Source organism: Pelmatolapia mariae, linkage group LG15 (assembly GCF_036321145.2).
Source record: "Pelmatolapia mariae isolate MD_Pm_ZW linkage group LG15, Pm_UMD_F_2, whole genome shotgun sequence".
Classification (NCBI taxonomy): Eukaryota; Metazoa; Chordata; class Actinopteri; order Cichliformes; family Cichlidae; genus Pelmatolapia; species Pelmatolapia mariae.
Window position 1 is genome coordinate 10,775,767 of NC_086240.1, and position 11,735 is coordinate 10,787,501.

Genomic DNA, 11,735 nt, shown 5'->3' on the forward strand with positions numbered 1-11,735 from the left:
AGTGGGAAGTGAAAAACTGAAAGGCCACAGGGCACAGTGCTGCAGTTTTTTTTATAGTCCTATCATCCTGCAGATGTCAGTGTTACACAGTATAGCATTCTGTAATGTATCTACAGTATAATGCATGATAGCTTTGAAAATTCTGGAAATTTTTCATAGAGATATTTGAGAATAGTCCTGGTGAACTCACCAGAAACAGTACTGTATATCAAAGTACTTAATAACAAAATGTCAACACTGAGTCTTAAGTTGCATTTAAAGTAAAAAGGGTTTATTTGTATACTGCTAGTTTCTCCCAACTTCCCCTAACTGTTTTCATAAAATAAAAAGAAGGCAACATGCTGCTCTGCCTATGGCCAAAAAATAATATACTCACAAATGCTATATGTTCTCCACCTTGTTCACAGCTGTGCTCACAAATTCTTCATAAATCACATATCGGTCTGAGCAATTACACAGAAATCCACACAGCTAACCATTCTGTCACGCACTGATCCTATCACAGTCATCTGTATGTATTTAGTCTCTGTCGCTCTAATTGGCTTTCTTTGCATCTGTAGGCTGTGTTGAAAGACATTTAAACACGGCAACACACACACACACACACACACATGCACACACACACATTTATTTAGGCTGTTTTTTATGTTAATTTCGCTCTTTACCGTGAATGAATTATCTATTCAACATCCAAATAAACTCATCAACTGAGGATGAGTGTATTAAGTTATGAGACACAGCCAAACATAGACACAGCAGTCTGTCAGCCAATGAACTGTAAGGACCGCCATTAATAAAATCTCACACTGGAGAATGATTGATAAGAAACATCACCCTGAAAAGAGCTTCGTGTTAACGCAAGATGACAAGACGTGAGGGGTAGAGGTTTAAAGGCCAAATCATCCTCGCTCCTCCTCCTGTGCATGACTGCTGGCTTAGAGTAATAATGAAGGGAAACAGTGGCTCGCACACAGATTAATGAATGATCCCCGCAGAAGGCAACACATCATTAGCATTTGATAGCGATAACCCTGCACGGCCCTCTGGGACAAAAACAAAAAAAAAACAAGCACATCACCACAGATGAAAAGAGATGTGCTTTCATCTTCCAATAATGTTTTCAGTGGTGTTTAGTTGGCATTATGCTCCTCATAAACATGTTTTCTCTTGGTCTCTCTCTTGGGCTTTGATGTCATTGAAATAATGGAGTCCATCAATCAAATGTGTTCGCTCTAATAGAATTGAGGGCTCTTGAAACCGTGACAGACGATGTCTCCAGAACATTTTACCAGAATAGATAAGAAAGTGCAGATAAGAAAAAAAGAGAACGGGGTAGTCATGAATTTCACTGAAATTGCTCTCTCACAATAGCAGCTATTTTGTGTTCTCTGATTAAACCTATGAAAAAATAATGACTTGCGTCTCTCTCCTGAAACATTACCTAATTTTATGGGCTGCTTAACAACTAATTTCTAATACTCTGAAAAAGAAGCCCAGCTCTTTTCATGTGTACGGCACGAAACAAATCTGTAAAAACTTGCTGTGCACGAGGTCAAGAAGCGAGACAAACGGGCCATTTTCTTGTGTACGCAGAAGAAAAATATGTCTAATGTTATACCGTATCTCTGTGATGCCATTTACAACACTCAGAAGCTCATTTTGAAGAGCTTATTCAAGTAACATCACTCAATGGTGAAGATGCTCGGATTTGTGTTTTCTCATAAATCCAGCTAATTTTTAAATGTTAAATCCATCAAATCGCTGCATGTACAGCAAACACAGTTTCTCGAAGAACTGTTAACTTAAAAGCCTCTCAGTTCTGGAGAGCACTGTTTGCTTTCACATTAATTTTGCTTTCAGACCCAAAGCAAGAAGATGACCGGCTACAACCGCAGCAATGACAACGAGAAGGTGATAAAAGAACTCACTGTCAGCACAGAGGCAGAAAGACAAAGCCTGGGACTAGCTGTTGAACATAAAGGAACCATGGTCAGACATTTTCCCTCACAAGTAGGTGAAAATCAGACTAAAGCTTTAAAGGGATTGCGACATTATACAGCAAGACACCCCAGCCAAAAAAGGTTCAAACACAGACATTATTTCCCCAGTAAAAAAACTGGGGGTGTTATGACAGCAGACGAGCGCACAGGTGTTTCCATGTACATTGCGATATCATCGCATTATTACAATAAACAAAACAAATTGTTCAATTAACTAACAGTCATTTAAACATAAGGCAACACATTTGTGCCAGTCATGTATACGTATATGTAAATAATAGCGAAGGTGTCTGGACTGTAACAGCATTTGCTTCTCTGCCCTGATGTTACATTGATAAGTCTGTTTTGCGACCTACGTGGTGTCTATCAGGTATATGTGTGGAAACGTATGATAGTCTATGCTACAGTAACACGTTCACCACCACCGCTTTAAAAGGAAGTGATGTGTTACACGCTTGCTTCTCTTTCTCCTAATTAAGTTGTGTCTTATGTGCTGTAGAGATATCACCTTAAATTTTCATGTAATTCCAAGTGTTATGTTAAGACTTTTGTCATTTCTTCCCCAAAATTATTAAAACAATACTTAATCAAAGCATCATTTACAGTCACCAGCCACTTTGTTAGGTACAACTGTTCGACTGGTACCTAATGAGTCAATCATATGGCAGGAAGTTAAACAATTTAGTCGCTTTAAAGATGACCTGCTGAAGTTCAAAATGATTAAAATCACCTTTCTTCTTCATTCTGTTGGAGAAGAAAGGTGATTTAAATGACTTTGAATGTGGCATGGTTGTTGGTGCTATATGGACAGGTATTTCAGAAACTGCTGATCTACGGGGACTTTCCCATTGCCATGAGTCTACATGGTCTGAGAGTCTTATCTTTTATCACCAGAAAGAAATAACCAGCTCCTACTGGGGAAGAGGACGGGCAGATGATTCCTGGAGCCAACCATTCCTAGCTGTATTTCTCCAAAATATTTCCCCACCCACACAAATATACAGACGTATTCGGTAACTGTGCGCTGTGGACGTGTTCAAGGGCACCAGTAACTACAGGGAAATGTAATTATATGTGCACTGGTGCGATAAAAAGTAGTAAAGGATAATGTTGGCCTGAAATGTAACCACTGAATGTTCTCGCAGACTTTCTGCCTGTACTGTTTAGGATTACAGGAGCATTATTCTAGAGACCGATCACCTCTGAAGGTATGACTGGGAACATCGATTGAATAATTAACTCCATATAAGCACATGTAGGAGCTGTTTTTTTCTTTGTGGTGATAAACAATAAGACTCTCAGACCATGTAGACTTTTGCGGGATCAATGACATCACAGTAAAAAAAATAAATATCCACTCTAATTAGCTCCACTTTTGAACCCCTCCATGGAGCCACAATCTTTACTAAATTCGACCTTCACAATGCCTAGCATTTGGTCCTCATCCAAGAGGGTGATGAATGGAAAACGGTTTTTAATACCCCTCTCTGACACTTTGAGTACCTGGTCATGCCTTTTGGACTTACAGATGCTCTTGCAGTATTTCAGGCACTGGTAAATGATTTGTCAAGTCGTCGTATTTCTTAACAACATTGTGATTTTTTTTCTAAGACCTTGCAGGAGCACCAAGTTCACAACTGCAGTGTACTACAGCAGCTTCTGGAGAATTGGCTCTGTGTCAAAGATGAAAAGTGCAAGTTTCACTCACCATCCATCACATTTTTGCTCTATATCTTAGCAGGAGGGCAGATGAAGACAGACACGCAGTCACAGAATGGCTCATGCTGACTTCACTAAAAAAGCTACAATACTTCCTTGGATTCACCAATTTCTTTTGCTGCTGCTTCTGGAACTACAGTCAGGTAGCCACACCTCTCACACGAAAGTGCCTTTTGTTTGGTCCCCAGATTCCGAAGCGGCCTTTTACAAATTGAAGGAGCTGTTCACCTCAGCAGGCTTGCTGGTTTCTGTTTTGTCTTTAACTTCTTGAACATCTCCTATCACCCAGGTTCAATATATATCAAGCTGGATGCTCTCTCATGCCAGTTCTCAGAAAAACGCCAGTCAGCTGGATCCCGAACAAATCCTTACGCCATCCTGTACTGTTGGAGCTCTAACCTGGGATTTGGAGGAGACCATCCAGCGTGCCCTGTCGGACAACCCTGACTGACACTGGACCGCCCACCCCACCGCTATATTCCTACCACAGCCTGTTCCACTGTTATCCACTGGGGCACACTGCTACTTTGCCTGCCATCCTGGGGTAAGTAGAATGTGTCTTCTCAGACTATTTCTGGTGAGACACGCTAGAGAAAGATGTCTACATTTGTAGCAGCCTGCACAGTCTGCACCTGAAACGCCAGGAAGAGCAGCACGCAACAAGCCTCTGGTCTGCTTCAGCCTCTAGCAGTTCCTCACTGGCCCTGGTCCCACATCTTGGTGGATTTTGTCACCGGTTTACCAGCCTCAAATGGTAAGCAGTCATCTTATCAATCATCGACAGATTCTATAAAGTAGCACACTGCATTGCTCTCCAAAATCTAGCCACTGAATTTGGTATAAACAAGATGAAACTATGGGTCAATCTTGCCTCTAGTGGTGTAATAGTGTGGTGGATATGATACACTTTGGGCCCTTTAGTACCAACTGGCAATCGTTTAAATGCCACAGCCCACTGATGCCTACTGATCCCGACCATGTTTATCTCTTTATGCCTTCAGTGCAGACATCTTCAGGTGGCTGCTCCATTAGAATAAGGCACCATATCATAAAGCTCAAATCACCTCAAAGTGGTAAACATGTCATTACACTCTAACAGCCTCCACAGTCACCAGATCTCAATCCAGCAGAGCACCTTTGTGTTGTGTTGTGATGGGATATTCACATCACAAATGCGTAGCCAACAAATCTGCAGCACCTGTGCGATTCTCTCACATCAACATGGACCAAAGTCTCTGAAGAATGCTTCTAGCACCTTGTGGAACTGCCATGAAGGATGAAGGCAGTTCTAAATGATTCCTGTTTCATCAGAAACAAGACAAACTGTCAGAACTATTATCACAAATAGCTTCTATATCCTGTATCTTTTTTTGGAGCTGTACTTTACAAAAGAAGATACAGGAAATGTTTGTGGTGTTTACCAAGAAAGTACCTACTTACCAAGAGTGGTGTCAGTTAATATAATTCACAGCTGTTATCTCGTGACATATAAATATAACTAAATGTATAAATATAACTAGCTTATTAATATAAGCTGAAACTGGATGACTTGTCTGTGTAAATGAAACAGTGATGCATCGCTTCTTGAACTGCACCCACACAAGAATCTCTTGTATTGACTTTATTGATAAAGTATTATTATCATAAAAGAATTGTCTTCTTAGAGGCCAATTTTATATTATTTGCATAGAAAAAATGTTCTTAAGAACAATGATAAGGTTGTATGCTAAAGTAAGAACCATAGCAGTGGCAATGTGAAACTGCAAAAGAACAGGAAACTCTATATATTGCAACGTCAACATAAATGACTTCTATGCAAGTGATCTAAGTCTTCCACTCATAAATGCACATTATTTCCATTACATTTCAGTCACTCGAGCAGGCTTCTGCACTGTTCATGACCTAGACAATCGATATATTATGTAACAGTTCTGATGAACTCTGCTGAAAGTCCATTTGGCCAGTGTAGTTTTTAAAAGTGTCACTTTTTTCAGAGTGTCTGAGTGAGTGAGATTGCTTTCATGCGCAGTAAAACCATGTGGCATATACAGCTGTTACTGCTGACGTCAGTGTCCTTGAGAAGGACTCTATTCGTATTTTCGATGATCTGGAGAAGAAAAATCCACCTTTTCTGTCTAAATTGGAAGCTAGTATCGGGCACCTAAAAACATTTTTATAAAGGGGTTGGGAGAAGAAAAGAGAGCAGCTTGTGCTTTAAAGATCTACACAACAAGCTGACTCAAATAAAGGCTTATGCACAGACCACTGCTGTTAATGGAATTTTCTTTGATGAAGCCAAAAACAAAAGAAATGGGCACACAGGGGGTAAAATTTATGACTGTCTGCTTCCTTTCTTTGGATTGACTGGGACGGATTTAGGAAACCATCTGCTAAATTTATTATTTTTCCTGATATATGAGTCTGTGTCATTTAATTTACTGTAGGAAACAGTAAAACCATGACGCAAAAATATTTCCCCACCCACACAAATATACAGACGTATTCGGTAACTGTGCGCTGTGGACGTGTTCAAGGGCACCAGTAACTACAGGGAAATGTAATTATATGTGCACTGGTGCGATAAAAAGTAGTAAAGGATAATGTTGGCCTGAAATGTAACCACTGAATGTTCTCGCAGACTTTCTGCCTGTACTGTTTAGGATTACAGGAGCATTATTCTAGAGACCGATCACCTCTGAAGGTATGACTGGGAACATCGATTGAATAATTAACTCCATATAAGCACATACACATTTCACTGGAACGTAAAACACTCACATTGCTGTCAACGTACAGTACATAATGCAATGCATGGTATTTTAATTTATTCAAAATACAGTGTAATACCAGTGTTTATCTTTAAACCCCTGCTGTCACCATATCTGTTCTCTTTGAGGATTGTATGATTTTTATTTATGTATATACACAGCTCAAAAAATAAAATAAAATGAAATAAAGAAACACTTAGAAAGTGTTGGATGGACTGAAACATAATGTCCTTCTATTAGACTTAGGTCAGGTGAGCGTGGGGGCCAATCAGTGGTATCAGTTCCTTCATCCTCCAGGAACTGCCTGCATGCTCTCGTCACATGATGCCAGGTATTGTCACTCACCAGGAGGAACCCAGGACCCACTGCACTAGTGTAGGGTCTGATAATGAGTCAGCCCAAGGATTTCCCCAACCTAATGGCAGTTGGGGTGCCATTGCCTGTGGAGGTCAGTGTGTCCCTCCATGGACATGCCTACCCACACCATCATTGACCCACTACCAAAAAGGTCATGTTAAACGATGTTGCAGACAGGATAATATTCTCCACATCTTCTCCAGACCCTTTCATGTCTGTCACATGTGCTCAGGGTGAACCTGCTGTCATCATGTCATCTGTGAAAAGCATAGGGTGCCAGTGGAGGACCTGCCAAGTCTGGTATTCTAGGGCCAATTGGGCTCCACGGTCCCTACAAGGCCCACGAGAGGTTGTTGGGTCCTCAGGCCATCATCATGAAGTCTGTTTCTGATTGTTTTGTCAGACAAAACAATCAGAAACTTATCAAATCTGTGGCCTGCTGGAGGTCATTCTGTAGAACTCTGGCAGGACTCATTCTGTTCCTCCTTGCACAAAGAAGCAGGTACCAGTCCTCTTGATTGGTTAAGGACCTTCCACTGCCCCGTGCAGCTTTCCTACAGAAACTGATGTGCCATCCTGGAGGAGTTGAACTACCTGTGCAACCTCTGTAGGGTTCAGGTATCGGCGCATGCTACCACTAGGCACACTGACACTAGCCAAACGCAAAACTAATGACAAAACAGAAAAGATGCAAAGGGAAAAAATGTCAGCAGCCTCCACCTGTAAAACCATTCGTGTTTTGGAGGTTGTCTCATTGTTGCCACTCTAGTCCTTGTGTTCATTTCATAAACACTAAAACAGCTGAAACTGATCAACCCACAAGTTTAACAGACTTCATGCTATACTCTGATTATAAAGTGTTCCTTTATTTTATTTTATTTTAGCAGTGTAATTGGTATTGACTGGCGTCCCAAAGAACATACTCTAATAATGTGAAGAAAAAAACAACAAGAAGGAAATTGTATGCAATATTTATGGGTTGTGTTACTATTAAGTAGTATTAATAGCATTCAGCAATTTACTACCACAGCTACATAGAGTGTTTTATAATGTCCTTTTACTAAATAACCATTAACTTTAGAACTGCTTCATACCCAAGCCAAAAACTTTTAATGCATAGCAATATTTCTAACATTACACTTCAAGTATCTGAAAATAACCTGGCGGAGCAATAAAGAGTCTATGTCTGCTGTCATTTGTTAAGTCCCTGACATCTCATTACTCATAAAGTCCTTTTACTGGCCACTGAACACCAAGCAATTAACACTTTAAGTCTTCCTCGTGTCAAGTGATGCTTTCCTTTAGGAACTTTAAACCCCGGGATGCTAAAGAGATGCTGCCTGAAAGTTTTATTCAACTAAATGTAGACCTAGTAGCACAGAGAAGAATTCAAAGTAAAGAGGAGGAGAGAGAGATAAATAGGTTTCAAAAGGGAGCCAAGGTGTGAAGTGACCTTCTACCTTTTAAAAGGTTCTCTGCATTTCATGCATTTATTAAAATGAGCCTTTTAAGACACCACCTGCATAAAAAGATGTTTTGGTTACGTGAAGGTACAAAAATACTGCCAGACGTTTGTAAAATCCATTTTTTCTTTCTTCAGAGTATAAGGAATGAATCTCAGTGAGTTTACCACAAGTTCGGAGAGTAGACAGAAAATAGTCAACAGTTCATAATGAGTTTGAAAATATACACTAAGAAGCAGTCAATGTGAATGATGATCAACAAGACAAATGAACTGTGAAGTTAGTTATTAAAGCTCAAATAGTATTAAAATGGTTGCCTGGGTCTGATCTTGTAGTGTTTTTTTTATCTTCATTGTAACCTATAAGCAAAAGAATCATCACTACAAAGTACGGTTTCATTGTACAGCACATACATTCCACCAACTGAGTTGCCCAAACTGATCTTCACCTCATAATGTAATCATTCACAGTATACTGCAAATTCTAATTTACATTGGAAATGTGTACAATGCACTCACAGTGAATTTTTCAAGTTTAAGCAAGAAGATAAAAACAGTATTGAGCACTTAATATAATAAGTCCAACATTAGTGAAGTCTAGTCAGAATTGCAATTTTAAAAAACTAATTTGAAAGTTATTTTTAAAAAATTATATGATTTTGTGGTTGTATTTACGTAACAAAAGTGTCATTTACTTGTTAAACCATGAAGATTGACTGCCTGGAAAATGGCAAGTCAAACTCGTACTTTCAGAAATCCACAGAGATTAATGAAAACACAGTTTCATTTTCACCTTTCTGACTGACACTGCTCATCTGAAAAATGAATTTACACTAGTGGAGGTATCAGTGGAAGGACAGTATGACAGTGAAGTGTGAACATTTTTGGTGGCATAATTTGTAGATGGGGCCCAAGTCACACAAAAACAGGCTTAGTTTGCACAAGTTGGCACTGGTTACATAAAACAAGTCACAAAGCATGATTTAATTTCACCTGTGATGGGTTAAAGTCACTACAGGAGACATAAACATTTTTTAAAGACAGGAAGCTACTGCCATAGATTAAATAAAATCCAAATCACCAAGTATTAAACTTTCAACTGTTTAGGATCTAATTCCTTTTATTCATTGTCTCCTATTTTCAGATGTTTTTTTGTTTGTTTGTTTGTTTTTTTGCCTGTCCCATTTGGATCTTTAGCCATCAGAATTGTTGTCTGAAGGCCAAGAAAGATGCCAAGCTGCTATTTTCAGATGTTTAAAAGTGAATTTAAGTGAAGCTTGTGCTGGAATGTCACTCTGGATTTTATAATTTTATTTGAGATCCATTTTAGTGGACTTGAGCAGTGGCTCGAGATTGATCTTGGGATAATCTTTGATCAGTCTCTGTCTTTTGACTCTCATATTTAATCTGTGACCCGCTCCTGCTTCTTTCATTTAAGAAATATTGCCAAATTTAGGACTATTGTCTCCAAAGCTGAACTGGAGATGCTTGTCCACGCCTTCATCTCCCCCCGGTTAGACTATTGTAACACACTCTGTTCCTGTCTGTCTAAGGCTTCCTTAAATCGCCTCCAAGCAGTCCAAAATACTGCAGCAAGGCTTTTAACCCACAGTAATAAATTCTCCCATATCACTCCCATGTTAAAATCCTTGCACTGGCTTCCGGTTGGGTACAGATATAAGTTTAAAATCCTCACTTTTACATTTATGTCTTTACGAGGTGAGGCCCCCACCTATATCACTGAGCTTCTCCAACACTAGTCTCCAAATTGGATTCTTAGATCCACTGATAGTGGTCTTCTATCTTTTCCACGGACCCGTTTGAAAACAAAGGGGGATCGCGCTTTTCAAACCCTAGCTCCAATACTGTGGAACAGTTTACCTCCCCCGCTATGCACCATCAACTCTGTGGCTTCTTTTTTAAAAAAGCTTAAAACACATCTGATTAGACAGGCATTTGGGTAATGTTCGTGTGTAATATGTTGTTTTATTTGATATGCTTTTATACTTCCTTTATATTGTTATATTGTTTGTTTGATATGGTTTTACATTCTCATGTGAAGCACTTTGTAATAGCTTCTTGTCTTAAAAAGTGCTATATAAATACATTTTACCTCCTTACTTACTTACTAAATAAAGGCTGCAGGGGGGATTTTGGGGGGTAAAGAATAGAAATTCCCAGCATAGCACAGTAAGACACAGCTTGGTGTGAGGCAGCATCTCTGTCTTCTCTGAAAATTATTTCAATGTAAAAGACTCTAAAGGAGGTTTAGCACATTGTTTACAAATCACTGCAAAACTATCCTGACTTCCAGTCTTACACTGAAGCTGTAACGTGGATAGAACTGGTCTGAATAAACTAATCTTTACATCTATAAAAAATCTTTTTGATTACACTATAGAGAAAGGAAGTTAAGCTTGATGCAGAAGCTGAAAAAGAAAAACAACAGCACACGTCTGCCTCATCACAGAGTCCTCAATTTTACCATCAAACATCTGTATTTATATTGACTTTCATGCTGAGGGAACATTCACAAAAGAATACAGTCAATACAGTGAGTGCTAACCACAATAGACCCACTTTTCTGAGCTCTCATGAAGATAAATGCCATAGAAATGTCGGCCACAAATAGACAGCTGTCATGGCAACTCCAATATCTAATATCTAAAACGTCGCATCCGTCTGCTCAGACTCACAGAAAATTGGACACTAAAAGGTTAGGAGTGCTAATTTAGTTGGCAGAGTTATGAAAAAGAATTAAACGCACGATTAAGTTTTGAGAGGGTACGTGAGTAAGTGTTATTTTACTTCTTTATTCCTAGTAATTGAAAGATTTGCCACCCGTCCCCTGGTTTACAGTAACAAGAACCCAAATATTTGATGACTTCTTTCCTCTTGTCTGAATAAAGACCGCAGTAGCCCTGCGTGCGGCTGGCAGATTCCCCGTAGATAAGCAATCTGCCTTGAAACGCTCGTCCCATGAGGCAATGCACTCAGCTTATCAACGTGATTCATCTTCCTGATTGTTTGGCGTGTCTTAGGGCGCTGTGCAGTGTGCGGGGGGTGAGAGGCACATCGACCTGCTGCAGCTGGATGGTGGAACGAAATGCTAATCATCCGGTATTTATGATCAGCGGTTTAGTGCATGTGAAAGCACGGGAGGACAGGCTGTCTGTCCCATTGTACTGCCATTCACTCACTCCCCTGTTGCTTCCCTCACAGCGCAGGCCAGCCTATTGCGGTAAATATTAGCCCCTGGCACTGCTGCTGAAATATTAAAGCATCTGGAGGAGGGTGTGCGCGCACAGGTAGGCGTGCAGCTGCTGCTCTCCTCTGATGACACGTGGAGGATTAATCAGTGCAATGCGCGCGCTTCGGCAGAAGAGCTAAGTGTTAGGAACCTCGCTGGTCTCATTGGCTACTTGGAGA